The sequence below is a fragment of the Pseudophryne corroboree genome, chromosome 3, assembly GCF_028390025.1.
Source record: "Pseudophryne corroboree isolate aPseCor3 chromosome 3, aPseCor3.hap2, whole genome shotgun sequence".
Lineage (NCBI taxonomy): Eukaryota > Metazoa > Chordata > Amphibia > Anura > Myobatrachidae > Pseudophryne > Pseudophryne corroboree.
In genome coordinates, this window is record NC_086446.1 from 126,821,104 (window position 1) to 126,839,183 (window position 18,080).

Below are 18,080 nucleotides of genomic sequence, written 5' to 3' on the forward strand. Positions count from 1 at the left end.
GTCAGTAGGGGAACCAAAAATGTGGGATTTTTAATTTGGGATAAGGGATACTCAACCTGTTAAGGCACCAGCCAACCTGCTCCTGTAAATTAACTGTAAATTAACAGTTAGCATCTGATTGGCTGGTGCCTTTATCACCTTGCACATATCACTGGCTTATAACTTCCTTATGCCTTCTCCAGGTTAATACATCTGCCCCCCTGTATGTTATTAGTATCCCATTGTCTTCTCTCAGCAGCAATAAATAGCTCATTGTTTTGTTTTCCTATAACAAATTGACAGCAGCCCTGCCTCTCACTTAGCCCCACCCCCAGGCATCAGTCTACTAGACGCACCTAGGCCCTTGTTGCCGGGGCGACGCGATGCGCCAGACACGTAACGGTGACGCGGTAGGGACGCAGCGGGCGCACTGGGCGTGTGCGTGGACTTCCGGCTACGTCACGATTTCTCCTCCAGGACCGAGGAGGCACCGGGATGAGCCGGATAGAAGCACCGGGGGAAATGGGAGCGTGCCAGTGACCGGAGAGGTACGCGAAACGCAGACCCGTGATCCGAAGACCTGACCGAGTGGGGCGGGACTCTCTCTTGGGGCGCCAGAGACAGGTGAGCGGAGGAGGAGGGGACGGAGCGCTACACAATGGGCTGCAGCCCAGGAGTCGCACGTACTTGTGTGGCCGCAGCCTCCTGAACTGCTGTGTGACACACTGCTGGCATATACACACAGCAGTGCCAGTGGTGCAGGGAATCTATAAGGGCTATGTCACCCTGGCTCAGTGGGTAAGCAACCCATGTGTCTGGATCAGCGCATAATATATTTACCCTTTGTCACTGAAGGCAATAGTCACCCAGCAGTGCTGGTACTGTCATGGTTCTTGTCGCATGCAGATAAGGGTTGGCCCATAGGGACTGAATGGGGAGTCTGGCAGTGTCCATCAGACCGGCAGTGGTGAGAGATGGCACATAGAAAATGGTCAGTCACCTCTGGGTTTTCCGGGGCTAGACGTTCACTGAAGTATCACAGCAGCAAAAGACATTAGCAGTTATTTTGATGACAATAGCCAGTAAAAATGGGCATGCATTCTAGTGGGGTTGTGAGATGTTATTGGATGTTGTATGTATTAAAGATTAGCTAGCTATTAAATTGTGCAAGTACTGTGGACCACATATGACATTTTAAGGTTGGGATTTTCGGGTGGTCTTCAGTATGCCGGCTGTCGGGATCCCGGCGCACAGTATACCGGCGCCGGAATCCCGACAGCCGGCATACCGACACTTATTCTCCCTTGTGGGGGTCCACAGCCCCCCCTGGAGGGAGATAAAAATAGCGTGGCGCGCCACCGTGCCCGCAAGGGGCTCATTTGCGCTCGCCACACTGTCGGTAAGCCGGCGGTCGGGCTCCCGGTGCCGGTCGCCCGGAGCCCGACCGCCGGCAGACCGTACTACACCCGAGAAAAGGGTTTTATTTTTCCTCAAGGTTTGTCTTGTGGATTTGAGGGTTACAGCTATAGACTTGTATAGCTTAACGTCTGTAAGACTATATGAATCTACACATGAAATGTATAATATTAAAAACTAATTCTAATCCTTTTTCTCTAACGTCCTAAGTGGATGCTGGGGACTCCGTCAGGACCATGGAGAATAGCGGCTCCGCAGGAGACAGGGCACAAAAATAAAGCTTTAGGATTAGGTGGTGTGTACTGGCTCCTCCCCCTATGACCCTCCTCCAAGCCTCAGTTAGGTTTTTGTGCCCGTCCGAGCAGGGTGCAATCTAGGTGGCTCTCTTAAAGAGCTGCTTAGAAAAAGTTTTTTAGGTTTTTTATTTTCAGTGAGTCCTGCTGGCAACAGGCTCACTGCATCGAGGGACTTAGGGGAGAGAATTTCAACTCACCTGCGTGCAGGATGGATTGGATTCTTAGGCTACTGGACACCATTAGCTCCAGAGGGAGTCGGAACACAGGTCTCACCCTGGGGTTCGTCCCGGAGCCGCGCCGCCGACCCCCCTTACAGATGCTGAAGATTGAAGGTCCGGAAACAGGCGGCAGAAGGCTCTTCAGTCTTCATGAAGGTAGCGCACAGCACTGCAGCTGTGCGCCATTGTTGTCACACACTTCACACCAAGCGGTCACGGAGGGTGCAGGGCGCTGCTGGGGGCGCCCTGGGCAGCAATATTTTAATACCTTATGGCAAAAGAATACATCACATATAGCCATTAAGGCTATATGTATGTATTTAACCCATGCCAGTTATCTAAATCTACGGGAGGAAAGCCCGCCGAAATAGGGGGCGGGGGTTATTCTCCTCAGCACACAGCGCCATTTTCCTGCTCAGCTCCGCTGTGAGGAAGGCTCCCAGGACTCTCCCCTGCACTGCACTACAGAAACAGGGTAAAACAGAGAGGGGGGGCATTTTTTGGCGATATATTGGATATATTTAAGCTGCTATAAGGAACAACACTTATATAAGGTTGTTCCCATATATATTATAGCGCTTGGGTGTGTGCTGGCAAACTCTCCCTCTGTCTCCCCAAAGGGCTAGTGGGGTCCTGTCTTCGATAAGAGCATTCCCTGTGTATCTGCTGTGTGTCGGTACGTGTGTGTCGACATGTATGAGGACGATGTTGGCGTGGAGGCAGAGCAATTGCCGATAATGGTGATGTCACCCCCCAGGGAGTCGACACCGGAATGGATGGCTTTGTTTATGGAATTACGTGATAATGTCAGCACATTACAAAAATCAGTTGACGACATGAGACGGCCGGCAAACCAGTTAGTACCTGCCCAGGCGTCTCAGACACCGTCAGGGGCTGTAAAACGCCCTTTACCTCAGTCGGTCGACACAGACCCAGACACAGACACTGAATCTAGTGTCGACGGTGATGAAACAAACGTATTTTCAAGTAGGGCCACACGTTATATGATCACGGCAATGAAGGAGGCTTTACATATCTCTGATACTGCAAGTACCACAAAAAGGGGTATTATGTGGGGGGTGAAAAAACTACCTGTAGTTTCTCTAACGTCCTAAGTGGATGCTGGGGACTCCGTCAGGACCATGGGGTTTAGCGGCTCCGCAGGAGACAGGGCACAATAATAAAAGCTTTAGGATCAGGTGGTGTGCACTGGCTCCTCCCCCTATGACCCTCCTCCAAGCCTCAGTTAGATTTTTGTGCCCGGCCGAGAAGGGTGCAATCTAGGTGGCTCTCCTCAGCTGCTTAGAATAAAAGTTTAAGTTAGGTTTTTTATTTTCAGTGAGTCCTGCTGGCAACAGGCTCACTGCTACGAGGGACTTAGGGGAGAGAAGTAAACTCACCTGCGTGCAGGATGGATTTGCTTCTTAGGCTACTGGACACCATTAGCTCCAGAGGGAGTCGGAACACAGGTCTCACCCTGGGGTTCGTCCCGGAGCCGTGCCGCCGACCCCCCTTGCAGATGCCGAAGTTGAAGAGGTCCAGAGGTCCAGAAACAGGCGGCAGAAGACTTTCAGTCTTCATAAGGTAGCGCACAGCACTGCAGCTGTGCGCCATTGTTGTCAGCACTTCATACCAGCGGTCACTGAGGGTGCAGGGCGCTGGGGGGGGCGCCCTGGGCAGCAATGTATTATACCTTTTTTATGGCTAAAATACATCACATATAGCCCTTGAGGCTATATGGATGTATTTAACCCCTGCCAGATCTCACAAACTCCGGGAGAAGAGCCCGCCGTTTTAGGGGGCGGGGCCTATTCTCCTCAGCACACGGCGCCATTTTCCTGCTCAGCTCTGCTGTGAGGAAGGCTCCCAGGCTCTCCCCTGCACTGCACTACAGAAACAGGGTTAAAACAGAGAGGGGGGGCACTTATTTGGCGATATGATTACATATGTGAAAATGCTATAAGGGAAAACACTTGTATAAGGGGTTGTCCCTGTATAATTATAGCGTTTTTGGTGTGTGCTGGCAAACTCTTCCTCTGTCTCCCCAAAGGGCTAGTGGGGTCCTGTCCTCTATCAGAGCATTCCCTGTGTGTGTGCTGTGTGTCGGTACGTGTGTGTCGACATGTAGGAGGACGATGTTGGTGAGGAGGCGAAGCAAATTGCCTGTATGGGTGATGTCACTCTCTAGGGAGTCGACACCGGAATGGATGGCTTATTTAGGAATTACGTGATAATGTCAACACGATGCAAGGTCGGTTGACGACATGAGACGGCCGGCAAACAAATTAGTACCTGTCCAGGCGTCTCAGACACCGTCAGGGGCTTGTAAAAACGCCCATTTACCTCAGTTGGTCGACACAGACACGGACACTGACTTCAGTGTCGACGGTGAAGAAACAAACGTATTTTCCTTTAGGGCCACACGTTACATGTTAAGGGCAATGAAGGAGGTGTTACATATTTCTGATACTACAAGTACCACAAATAAGGGTATTATGTAGGGTGGGAATAATCTACTTGTAGTTTTTCCTGAATCAGATAAATTAAAGTGTGTGATGATACGTGGGTTTCCTCCGATAGAAAATTATTGGAGGTATACCCTTTCCCGCCAGAAGTGAGGGCGAGTTGGGAAACACACCTTAGGGTGGATAAGGCGCTCACACGCTTATAAAAACAAGTGGCGTTACCGTCTCCAGATACGGCCGCCCTCAAAGAGCCAGCTGATAGGAAGCTGAAAAATATCCTAAAAAGTATATACACACATACTGGTGTTATACTACGACCAGCAATCGCCTCAGCCTGGATGTGCAGCGCTGGGGGGGCTTGGTCGGATTTCCTGACTGAAAATATTGATACCCTTGACAGGAACAATATTTTATTGACTATAGAGCATTTTAAGGATGCATTTCTATATATGCGAGATGCGCAGAGGGATATTTGCATTCTGGCATCAAGAGTAGATGTGATGTCCATATCTGCCAGACGATGTTTATAGACATGACAGTGGTCAGGTGATGCAGATTCCAGACGGCACATGGAAGTATTGCCGTATAAAGGGGCGGTCCATCGGACCTGGTGGCCATGGCAACAGCTGGAAAATCCACTTTTGTTACCCCAAGTCACATCTCAGCAGAAAAGGACAGTCTTTTCAGTCTCAGTCCTTTCATACCCATAAAGGCAGGCGGGCAAAAGGCCAGTCATATCTGCCCAGGGTTAGAGGAAAGGGAAGAAGACTGCAGCAGGCAGCCCATTCCCAGGAACAGAAGTCCTCCACAGCTTCTGCCAAGTCCGCAGCATGACGCTGGGGCCATACAAGCGGACTCAGGTGCGGTGGGGGGTCATCTCAAGAGTTTCAGCACGCAGTGGGCTCACTCGCAAGTGGACTCCTGGATCCTACACGTAGTATCCCATGTGTACATTGGAAATTCGAGACGTCTTCCCCTCACAAGTTCCTGAAGTCTGCTTTACCAACGTCTCCCTCCGACAGGGAGGCAGTATTGGGAAAAAATTCACAGGCTGTATTCCCAGCAGGTGATAATCAAAGTACCCCTCCTACAACAAGGGAAGGGGTATTATTCCACACTATATTGTGGTACTGAAGCCAAACGGCTCGGTGAGATCTAAAAGATTTGAACAATTACATACAAGGGTTCAAATCAAGATGGAGTCACTCAGAGCAGTGATAGCGAACCAGGACGATATGGTGTCACTGGATATCAGGGACGCTTACCTACATGTCCAAATTTTGCCCTTCTCACCAAGGGTATCTCAGGTTCGTGGTACAGAACTGTCACTATCAGTTCAGACGCTGCCGTTTGGATTGTCCACGGCACCCCGGGTCTTTACCATGGTAATGGCCGAAATGATGATTCTTCCTAAAAGAAATATGGACGCTTTCCTGATAAGGGCAAGGTCCAGAGAACAGTTGGCGGTCGGAGTAGCACTATCTCAAGTAGTTCTACGACCGCACGAGTGGATTCTAAATATTCCAAAATCGCAGCTTTTTCCGACGACACGTCTAATGTTCCTAGGAATGATTCTGGACACAGTCCAGAAAAGGATGTTTTCTCCCGGAGAAGAAGGCCAGGGAGTTATCCGAGCTAGTCAGGAACCTCCTAAAACCAGGAAAAGTATCAGTGCATCATTGCACAAGGGTCCTGTGAAAAATGGTGGTTTCTTACAAAGCGATCCCATTCGGTAGATTTCACGCAAGAACCTTTCAGTGGAATCTGCTGGGAAAATGATCCGGATCGCATCTTCAGATGCGTCAGCGGATAACCCTGTCTCCAAGGACAAGGGTGTTTTCTTCTGCGGTGGCTGCAGAGTGCTCATCTATGAAAGGGCCGCAGATTCGACATTCAGGACTGGGTCCTGGTGACCACGGATGCCAGCCTGAGTGGCTGGGGAGCAGTCACACAAGGAAAAAATTTCCAGGGAGTGTGATCAAGTCTGGAGACTTCTCTCCACATAAATATACTGGAGCTAAGGGCAATTTACAAGGCTCTAAGCTTAGCAAGACTTCTGCTTCAAGGTCAGCCGGTATTGATCCAGTGGGACAACATCACGGCAGTCGCCCACGTAAACAGACAGGGCGGCACATGAAGCAGGAGGGAAATGGCAGAAACTGCAAGGATTCTTCGCTGGGCGAAAAATCATGTGATAACACTCTCAGCAGTGTTAATTCCAGGAGTGGAAAACTGGGAAGCAGACTTCCTCAGCAGGCATAACCTCCACCCGGGAGAGTTGTAAACCGTTGGGAAAAACCAAAGGTGGACATGATGGCGTCCCGCCTGAACAAAAAAACTAGACAAATATTGCGCCAGGTCAAGGGACCCTCAGGCAATAGCGGTGGACGCTCTGGTAACACTGTGGGTGTACCAGTCAGGGTATGTGTTCCCTCCTATGCATCTCATACCAAAAGTACTGAGAATCATAAGAAGGAGATGAGTAAGAACGATACTCGTGGTTCCGGATGGGTCAAGAAGGACTTGGTACCCGGAACTTCAAGAGATGCTCACGGAAGAACCGTGGCCTCTACCTTTAAGAAAGGACCTGCTCCAGCAGGGGCCTTGTCTGTTCCAAGACTTACCGCGGCTGCGTTTGACGGCATGGCAGTTGAACGCCGGATCCTGAAAGGGCATTCCAGATGAAGTCATCCCTACCCTGGTCGAAGCCAGGAAGGATGTAACCGCAAAACATTTTCACCGCATTTGGCGAAAATATGTTGCGTGGTGTGAGGCCAAGAAGGTCCCTACAGAGGAATTCCAACTGGGTCGTTCCTACATTTCCTGAAAACAGGACTGTCTATGGGCCTAAAATTAGGGTCCATTAAGGTTCAAATTTCGACCCTGTCGAATTTCTTCCAGAAAGAACTGGCTTCAGTGCCTGAAGTTCAGACGTTTGTAAAAGGGGTACTGCATATACAGCCTCCTTTTGTGCCCCCAGTGGCACCTTGGGATCTCAATGTTGTTTTGAGTTTCCTAAAGTCACATTGGTTTGATCCACTCACCACTGTGGAATTAAAATATTTCACATGGAAGGTGAAGATTCTATTAGCCCTGGCTTCAGCCAGGCGTGTGTCAGAATGGGCGGCTTTATCATATAAAAGCCCTTACTTAATTTTTCATTCTGACAGGGCAGAATTGAGGACTCGTCCTCAATTTCTCCTTAAGGTGTTTTCTGTTTTTTCACATGAACCAACCTATTGTGGTACCTGCGGCTACTAGGGACTTGGAGGATCTCCAAGTTACTTGACGTTGTCAGGGCCCTGAAAATATATGTTTCCAGGACGACTGGAGTCAGAAAATCTGACTCGCTGTTTAGCCTGTATGCACCCAACAAGATGGGTGTTCCTGCTTCTAAGCAGACGATTGCTCGCTGGATTTGTAGTACAATTCAGCTTGCACATTCTGTGGCAGGCTTGCCACAGCCAAAATCAGTAAAAGCCCATTCCACAAGGAAGTGGGCTCATCTTGGGCGGCTGCCCGAGGGGTCTCGGCTTTACAACTTTGCCGAGCTGCTACTTGGTCAGGGGCACACCCTGACTGAGGAGGACCTGGAGTTCTCTCATTCGGTGCTGCAGAGTCATCCGCACTCTCCCGCCCGTTTGGGAGCTTTGGTATAATCCCCATGGTCCTGACGGAGTCCCCAGCATCCACTTAGGACGTTAGAGAAAATAAGAATTTACTTACCGATAATTCTATTTCTCGTAGTCCGTAGTGGATGCTGGGCGCCCATCCCAAGTGCGGATTGTCTGCAATACTTGTACATAGTTATTGTTACAAAAATCGGGTTATTCTTGTTGTGAGCCATCTTTTCAGAGGCTCCTTCGTTGTTATCATACTGTTAACTGGGTTCAGATCACAGGTTGTACGGTGTGATTGGTGTGGCTGGTATGAGTCTTACCCGGGATTCAATATCCTTCTTTATTATGCACGCTCGTCCGGGCACAGTATCCTAACTGAGGCTTGGAGGAGGGTCATAGGGGGAGGAGCCAGTGCACACCACCTGATCCTAAAGCTTTTATTATTGTGCCCTGTCTCCTGCGGAGCCGCTAAACCCCATGGTCCTGACGGAGTCCCCAGCATCCACTACGGACTACGAGAAATAGAATTTTATCTAACGTCCTAGTGGATGCTGGGACTCCGTCAGGACCATGGGGAATAGCGGGCTCCGCAGGAGACAGGGCACATCTAAATAAAGCTTTTAGGATCACATGGTGCGTACTGGCTCCTCCCCCTATGACCCTCCTCCAAGCCTCAGTTAGGTTTTTGTGCCCGTCCGAGAAGGGTGCAATCTAGGTGGCTCTCCTAAAGAGCTGCTTAGAAAAAGTTTTTTTAGGTTTAAATCTCAGTGAATCCTGCTGGCAACAGGATCACTGCTTTGAGGGACTTAGGGGAGAGATTTCCAACTCACCTGCGTGCAGGATGGATTGGAGTCTTAGGCTACTGGACACTTAGCTCCAGAGGGAGTCGGAACACAGGTCCTCCTGGGGTTCGTCCCGGAGCCGCGCCGCCGATACCCCTTACAGACGCTGAAGACGGAGGTCCGGAAAGCAGGCGGCAGAAGACTCCTCAGTCTTCATGAAGGTAGCGCACAGCACTGCAGCTGTGCGCCATTGTTGCTACACGTCTCACTGATTCAGTCACGGAGGGTGCAGGGCGCTGCTGGGGGCGCCCTGGGCAGCAATATTAAATACCTTTAGTGGCAAAATAAATACATCACATATAGCCATTAAGGCTATATGTATGTATTTAACCCAGGCCAGTTTTCTTAAAACCCGGGAGAAAAGCCCGCCGAAAAAGGGGCGGAGCTTATTCTCCTCAGCACTCAGCGCCATTTTCCTGCTCAGCTCCGCTGGTGAGGAAGGCTCCCAGGACTCTCCCCTGCACTGCACTACAGAAACAGGGTAACAAAGAGAAGGGGGGCATAATTTGGCGATATTGATATATTAAAAGCGCTTATATCAAAAACAACACCTTCTAGGGTTGTTTATATACATTTATAGCGCTTTTGGTGTGTGCTGGCAAACTCTCCCTCTGTCTCCCCAAAGGGCTAAGAGGGTCCTGTCTTCGATTAGAGCATTCCCTGTGTGGCTGCTGTGTGTCGGTACGTGTGTGTCGACATGTATGAGGACGATGTTGGTGTGGAGGCAGAGCAATTGCCGGTAATGGTGATGTCACCCCCTAGGGAGTCGACACCGGAATGGATGGCTTTAGTTATGGAATTACGTGATAATGTTAGCACATTACAAAAGTCAGTTGACGAAATGAGACGGCCGGAAAACCAGTTAGTACCGGCTCAGGCGTCTCAGACACCGTCAGGGGCTGTAAAACGTCCCTTACCTCAGTCAGTCGACACGGGTACCGACACAGATGAATCTAGTGTCGACGGTGAAGAAACAAACGTATTTTCCAATAGGGCCACACGTTATATGATCACGGCAATGAAGGAGGCTCTGCAGATCTCTGATACTGCTGGTACCTCAAAAAGGGGTATTATGTGGGGGGTGAAAAAACTACCTGTAGCTTTTCCAGAATCAGAGGAATTGAATGACGTGTGTGACGAAGCGTGGGTTAACCCAGATAGAAAACTGCTAATTTCCAAGAAGTTATTGGCATTATACCCTTTCCCACCAGAGGTTAGGGCGCGCTGGGAAACACCCCCTAGGGTGGATAAGGCGCTCACACGTTTATCAAAGCAAGTGGCGTTGCCGTCTCCTGATACGGCCGCCCTCAAGGATCCAGCAGATAGGAGGCTGGAAACTACACTGAAGAGTATATACACACATACTGGTGTTATACTGCGACCGGCAGTAGCCTCAGCCTGGATGTGCAGTGCTGGGGTAGTGTGGTTGGATTCTCTGACTGAAAATATTGATACCCTGGATAGGGACAGTATTTTATTGACTCTAGAGCAATTAAAGGATGCTTTTCTTTATATGCGAGATGCTCAGAGGGATATTTGTACTCTAGCATCAAGAGTAAGCGCGATGTCCATATCTGCCAGAAGAAGTTTATGGACGCGACAGTGGTCAGGTGATGCGGATTCCAAAAGGCATATGGAAGTATTGCCATATAAAGGAGAGGAATTATTTGGGGTCGGTCTTTCGGACCTGGTGGCCACGGCAACTGACGGCAAATCCACTTTTTTACCTCAGACCCCCTCCCAACAGAAAAAGACACCGTCTTTTCAGCCGCAGTCCTTTCGCTCCTATAAAAACAAGCGACCAAAAGGACAGTCTTATCTGCCGCGAGGCAGAGGAAAGGGTAAGAGAGGGCAGCAAGCAGCCCCTGCCCAGGACCAGAAGCCCGCCCCGGGTTCTACAAAGCCATCAGCATGACGCTGGGGCTTTACAAGCGGACTCAGGAGCGGTGGGGGGTCGACTCAAGATTTTCAGCAATCAGTGGGCTCGCTCACAAGTGGACCCGTGGATCCTGCAGATAATATCTCAGGGTTACATGTTGGAGTTCGAAATGTCTCCCCCTCGCCGGTTCCTAAAGTCTGCTTTACCAACGTCTCCCTCAGAAAGGACGTCGGTTTTGGAAGCCATTCACAAGCTGTATTCTCAGCAGGTGATAGTCAAGGTACCCCTCCTACAACAGGGAAAGGGGTATTATTCCACACTATTTGTGGTACCGAAGCCGGACGGTTCGGTAAGACCTATTCTAAACCTGAAATCCTTGAACCTGTACATACAGAAATTCAAGTTCAAGATGGAGTCACTCAGAGCAGTGATAGCGAATCTGGAAGATGGGGACTTCATGGTGTCCCTGGACATAAAAGATGCTTATCTGCATGTCCCAATTTACCCCTCACACCAAGGGTATCTCAGGTTCGTGATACAAGACTGTCATTATCAGTTTCAAACGCTGCCGTTTGGTTTGTCCACGGCCCCTCGGGTCTTTACCAAGGTAATGACCGAAATGATGGTTCTTCTACGAAGAAAAGGCGTATTAATTATCCCTTACTTGGACGATCTCCTGATAAGGACAAAGTCCAGAGAACAGCTGGAAGTCGGTGTAGCACTAACCCAGGTAGTGCTTCAGCAACACGGGTGGATTCTGAATCTTCCAAAATCTCAATTGACCCCGACAACTCGTCTGCTGTTCCTGGGAATGATTCTGGACACGGTTCAGAAAAAGGTGTTTCTCCCGGAGGAGAAAGCAAGGGAGTTATCCGAACTTGTCAGGAACCTCCTAAAACCAGGAACTGTGTCAGTACATCAATGCACAAGAGTCCTGGGAAAGATGGTGGCTTCTTACGAAGCGATTCCATTCGGCAGATTCCATGCACGGACATTTCAGTGGGATCTGCTGGACAAATGGTCCGGATCGCATCTGCACATGCATCAGCGGATAACACTGTCACCAAGAACAAGGTTGTCTCTCCTGTGGTGGTTGCAGAGTGCCCATCTGTTAGAGGGCCGCAGATTCGGCATACAGGACTGGGTCCTGGTGACTACGGATGCCAGCCTACGAGGCTGGGGAGCAGTCACACAGGGAAGAAACTTCCAGGGCGTGTGGTCAAACCTGGAGACGTCCCTTCACATAAATATACTGGAGCTAAGAGCGATCTACAATGCTCTAAGCCTGGCAAAATCGCTGCTTCAGGGTCAGCCGGTGTTGATCCAGTCGGACAACATCACGGCAGTCGCCCACGTAAACCGACAAGGCGGCACGAGAAGCAGAAGAGCAATGACAGAAGCTGCAAGGATTCTGCGCTGGGCGGAGAATCATGTCATAGCACTGTCAGCAGTGTTCATCCCGGGAGTGGACAACTGGGAAGCAGACTTCCTCAGCAGACACGACCTTCACCCGGGAGAGTGGGGACTTCATCCAGAAGTCTTCCACATGATTGTGAACCGTTGGGAAAGACCAAAGGTGGACATGATGGCGTCTCGCCTCAACAAAAAATTGGACAGATATTGCGCCAGGTCAAGAGACCCTCAGGCAATAGCTGTGGACGCTCTGGTAACACCGTGGGTGTACCAGTCAGTGTATGTGTTCCCTCCTCTGCCTCTCATACCAAAGGTACTGAGAATTATACGGAAAAGAGGAGTAAGAACAATACTGGTGGCTCCGGACTGGCCAAGAAGAACTTGATATCCGGAACTTCAAGAGATGCTCACGGAGGATCCATGGCCTCTACCTCTAAGAAGGGATCTGCTTCAGCAGGGACCTTGTATGTTCCAAGACTTACCGCGTCTGCGTTTGACGGCATGGCGGTTGAACGCCGGATTCTAAAAGAAAAGGGCATTCCAGAGGAAGTTATTCCTACCTTGATTAAGGCTAGAAAGGAAGTGACTGTACAACATTATCACCGCATTTGGCGAAAATATGTTGCGTGGTGTGAGGCCAAGAAGGCTCCAACGGAAGAATTTCAATTGGGTCGATTCTTACATTTCCTGCAAGCAGGATTGTCTATGGGCCTAAAATTGGGGTCCATTAAAGTTCAAATTTCGGCCTTATCAATCTTCTTCCAGAAGGAATTGGCATCAGTGCCTGAAGTACAAACTTTTGTCAAAGGTGTACTACATATACAACCCCCAATAGTGCCTCCAGTGGCACAGTGGGATTTGAACGTAGTTTTGAATTTTCTCAAATCTCATTGGTTTGAGCCTCTAAAATCGGTAGATTTAAAATACCTTACATGGAAGGTAACCATGCTATTGGCCCTGGCTTCAGCCAGGAGAGTTTCAGAGTTGGCGGCTTTATTATACAAAAGCCCATATCTGATTTTCCATTCGGACAGGGCAGAACTGCGGACACGTCCTCATTTTCTCCCTAAGGTGGTTTCGGCTTTTCACTTGAACCAGCCTATTGTGGTGCCTGCGGCTACTAGCGACTTGGAGGACTCCAAGTTGCTGGACGTTGTCAGAGCATTAAAAATATATATTTCAAGGACAGCTGGAGTCAGAAAATCTGACTCGTTGTTTATATTGTATGCACCCAACAAGATGGGTGCTCCTGCGTCTAAACAGACGATTGCACGTTGGATCTGTAGCACAATCCAACTTGCACATTCTGTGGCAGGCCTGCCACAGCCTAAATCTGTAAAGGCCCACTCCACAAGGAAAGTGGGCTCATCTTGGGCGGCTGCCCGAGGGGTCTCGGCATTACAACTTTGCCGAGCAGCTACGTGGTCAGGGGAGAACACGTTTGTAAAATTTTACAAATTTGATACTCTGGCTAAGGAGGACCTGGAGTTCTCTCATTCGGTGCTGCAGAGTCATCCGCACTCTCCCGCCCGTTTGGGAGCTTTGGTATAATCCCCATGGTCCTGACGGAGTCCCAGCATCCACTAGGACGTTAGAGAAAATAAGAATTTACTTACCGATAATTCTATTTCTCATAGTCCGTAGTGGATGCTGGGCGCCCATCCCAAGTGCGGATTGTCTGCAATACTTGTACATAGTTATTGTTACAAAGATCGGGTTATTACTATTGTTGTGAGCCATCTTTTCAGAGGCTACTTCGTTTTTTGTTATCATACTGTTAACTGGGTTCAGATCACAAGTTGTACGGTGTGATTGGTGTGGCTGGTATGAGTCTTACCCGGGATTCAAGATCCTTCCTTATTGTGTACGCTCGTCCGGGCACAGTACCTAACTGAGGCTTGGAGGAGGGTCATAGGGGGAGGAGCCAGTACGCACCATGTGATCCTAAAAGCTTTATTTAGATGTGCCCTGTCTCCTGCGGAGCCCGCTATTCCCCATGGTCCTGACGGAGTCCCAGCATCCACTACGGACTATGAGAAATAGAATTATCGGTAAGTAAATTCTTATTATCGGTAAGTAAATTCTTATTTTTTCCTGAATCAGAGGAATTAAATGATGTATGTGATGAAGCGTGGGTTAACCCAGATAGAAAAATGCTAATTTCAAAAAAGTTATTAGCATTATACCCTTTCCCGCCAGAGGTTAGGGCGCGCTGGGAAACACCCCCTAGGGTGGATAAGGCGCTCACACGCTTATCAAAACAAGTGGCGTTACCGTCTCCTGATACGGCCGCCCTCAAGGATCCAGCGGATAGGAGACTGGAAACTACCCTAAAAAGTATATACACACATACTGGTGTTATACTGCGACCAGCCATCGCCTCAGCCTGGATGTGCAGTGCTGGGGTCGTCTGGTTGGATTCCCTGACTGAAAATATTGATACCCTGGATAGGGACAGTATTTTATTGACTATAGAGCAATTAAAGGATGCTTTCCTTTATATGCGAGATGCGCAGAGAGATATTTGCACTCTGGCATCGAGAGTAAATGCGATGTCCATATCTGCCAGAAGGAGTTTATGGACGCGACAGTGGTCAGGTGATGCGGATTCCAAACGACATATGGAAGTATTGCCGTATAAAGGGGAGGAATTATTTGGCGTCGGTCTATCGGATCTGGTGGCCACGGCAACTGCCGGAAAATCCACTTTTTTACCTCAGACCCCCTCCCAACAGAAAAAGACACCGTCTTTTCAGCCGCAGTCCTTTCGGTCCTATAAGAACAAGCGGACAAAAGGACAGTCATATCTGCCTCGGGGCAGAGGAAGGGGTAAGAGAGGGCAGCAAGCAGCCCCTGCCCAGGAACAGAAGCCCTCCCAGGGTTCTGCAAAGCCCTCAGCATGACGCTGGGGCCTTACAAGCGGACTCAGGAGCGGTGGGGGGTCGACTCAAGAATTTCAGCGCACAGTGGGCTTGCTCACAGGTGGACCCCTGGATTCTGCAGGTAGTATCTCAGGGTTACAGGTTGGAATTCGAGAAGTCTCCCCCTCGCCGGTTCCTAAAGTCTGCTTTGCCAACGTCTCCCTCAGACAGGGCGACGGTATTGGAAGCCATTCACAAGCTGTTTTCTCAGCAGGTGATAGTCAAGGTACCCCTCCTACAACAGGGAAAGGGGTATTACTCCACGCTATATGTGGTACCGAAGCCGGACGGCTCGGTAAGACCTATTCTAAATCTGAAATCTTTGAACCTGTACATACAAAAATTCAAGTTCAAGATGGAGTCACTCAGAGCAGTGATAGCGAATCTGGAAGAAGGGGACTTTATGGTGTCCCTGGACATAAAGGATGCTTACCTGCATGTCCCAATTTGCCCTTCACATCAAGGGTACCTCAGGTTCGTGGTGCAAAACTGTCATTATCAGTTTCAGACGCTGCCGTTTGGATTGTCCACGGCACCTCGGGTCTTTACCAAGGTAATGGCCGAAATGATGATCCTTCTACGAAGAAGAGGCGTATTAATTATCCCTTACTTGGACGATCTCCTGATAAGGGCAAGGTCCAGAGAACAGCTGGAAGACGGAGTAGCACTAACCCAACTAGTGCTGCAACAACACGGGTGGATTCTGAATTTTCCAAAATCTCAGTTGACCCCGACGACACGTCTGCTATTCCTGGGAATGATTCTGGACACGGTTCAGAAAAAGGTGTTTCTTCCGGAGGAGAAAGCCAGGGAGTTATCCGAACTTGTCAGGAACCTCCTAAAACCAGGGACAGTGTCTGTGCATCAATGCACAAGAGTCCTGGGAAAGATGGTGGCTTCTTACGAAGCGATTCCATTCGGCAGATTCCACGCACAAACTTTTCAGTGGGATCTGCTGGACAAATGGTCCGGATCGCATCTGCAGCTGCATCAGCAGATAACCTTATCGCCACGGACAAGGGTGTCTCTTCTGTGGTGGTTGCAGAGTGCTCATCTGTTAGAGGGCCGCAGATTCGGCATACAGGACTGGGTCCTGGTGACCACGGATGCCAGTCTGAGAGGCTGGGGAGCGGTCACACAAGGAAGAAACTTCCAGGGAGTATGGTCAAGCCTGGAGATGTCTCTTCACATAAATATACTGGAGCTAAGAGCGATTTACAATGCTCTAAGTCTGGCAAAACCCCTGCTTCAGGGTCAGCCGGTGTTGATCCAGTCGGACAACATCACGGCAGTCGCCCACGTAAACAGACAGGGCGGCACAAGAAGCAGGACAGCAATGGCAGAAGCTGCAAGGATTCTTCGCTGGGCGGAAGATCATGTGATAGCACTGTCAGCAGTATTCATTCCGGGAGTGGACAACTGGGAAGCAGACTTCCTCAGCAGACACGATCTACACCCGGGAGAGTGGGGACTTCATCCAGAAGTCTTCCACATGATTGTGAACCGTTGGGAAAAACCAATGGTGGATATGATGGCGTCCCGCCTCAACAAAAAACTGGACAGGTATTGCGCCAGGTCAAGAGATCCTCAGGCAATAGCTGTGGACGCTCTGGTAACACCGTGGGTGTTCCAGTCAGTGTATGTGTTCCCTCCTCTGCCTCTCATACCAAAAGTACTGAGAATTATACGGCAAAAGGGAGTAAGAACGATACTAGTGGCTCCGGATTGGCCAAGAAGAACTTGGTACCCGGAACTTCAAGAGATGCTCACGGAGGATCCGTGGCCTCTACCTCTAAGACGGGACCTGCTTCAGCAGGGACCGTGTCTATTCCAAGACTTACCGCGGCTGCGTTTGACGGCATGGCGGTTGAACGCCGAATTCTAAAGGAAAAAGGCATTCCGGAAGAGGTCATTCCTACACTGGTAAAAGCCAGGAAGGAGGTGACTGCACAACATTATCACCGCATTTGGAGAAAATGTTGCGTGGTGTGAGGCCAGGAAGGCCCCCACGGAGGAATTTCAACTAGGTCGATTCCTACATTTCCTGCAAACAGGATTGTCTATGGGCCTCAAATTGGGGTCCATTAAGGTTCAAATTTCGGCCCTGTCGATTTTCTTCCAGAAAGAATTGGCTTCAGTTCCTGAAGTCCAGACCTTTGTAAAAGGAGTACTACATATACAGCCCCCGGTTGTGCCCCCAGTGGCACCGTGGGATCTTAATGTAGTCTTGGATTTTCTCAAATCCCATTGGTTTGAGCCGCTCAAATCGGTGGAGCTGAAGTATCTTACATGGAAAGTAACCATGCTACTGGCCCTGGCTTCAGCCAGGAGAGTATCAGAATTGGCGGCTTTATCATATAAGAGCCCATATCTGATTTTCCATACGGACAGGGCAGAACAGCAGACGCGTCCTCATTTTCTGCCTAAGGTGGTGTCAGCGTTTCACCTGAACCAGCCTATTGTGGTGCCTGCGGCTACTAACGAGTTGGAGGATTCCAAGTTGTTGGACGTGGTCCGGGCATTGAAAATATATATTTCAAGAACGGCGGGAGTCAGAAAGTCTGACTCACTGCTTATATTGTATGCACCCAACAAGATGGGTGCTCCTGCTTCTAAGCAGACGATTGCTCGTTGGATTTGTAGCACAATTCAACTTGCACATTCTGTGGCAGGCTTGCCACAGCCTAAATCTGTCAAGGCCCATTCCACAAGGAAAGTGGGCTCATCCTGGGCGGCTGCCCGGGGAGTCTCGGCATTACAACTCTGCCGAGCTGCTACTTGGTCAGGGGCAAACACGTTTGCAAAATTCTACAAATTTGATACCCTGGCTGAGGAGGACCTTGAGTTCTCTCATTCGGTGCTGCAGAGTCATCCGCACTCTCCCGCCCGTTTGGGAGCTTTGGTATAATCCCCATGGTCCTGACGGAGTCCCCAGCATCCACTTAGGACGTTAGAGAAAATAAGAATTTACTTACCGATAATTCTATTTCTCGTAGTCCGTAGTGGATGCTGGGCGCCCATCCCAAGTGCG

At 49.7% G+C, this 18,080-nt stretch overlaps 1 protein-coding gene across 3 annotated transcripts in view; it reads left to right on the plus strand.

Moving 5' to 3' along the window:
- Positions 1-388: 388 nt before the first annotated feature.
- Positions 389-18,080, plus strand: part of LOC135054957 (mitogen-activated protein kinase 8) — a 276,217-nt gene continuing 258,525 nt past the window's right edge. For all 3 annotated transcript variants that reach the window (XM_063958458.1, XM_063958457.1, XM_063958459.1), the window contains exon 1: positions 389-603. The gene's annotated coding sequence lies outside the window, so the exon portion shown is untranslated. The remainder of the gene's footprint in view (positions 604-18,080) is intronic.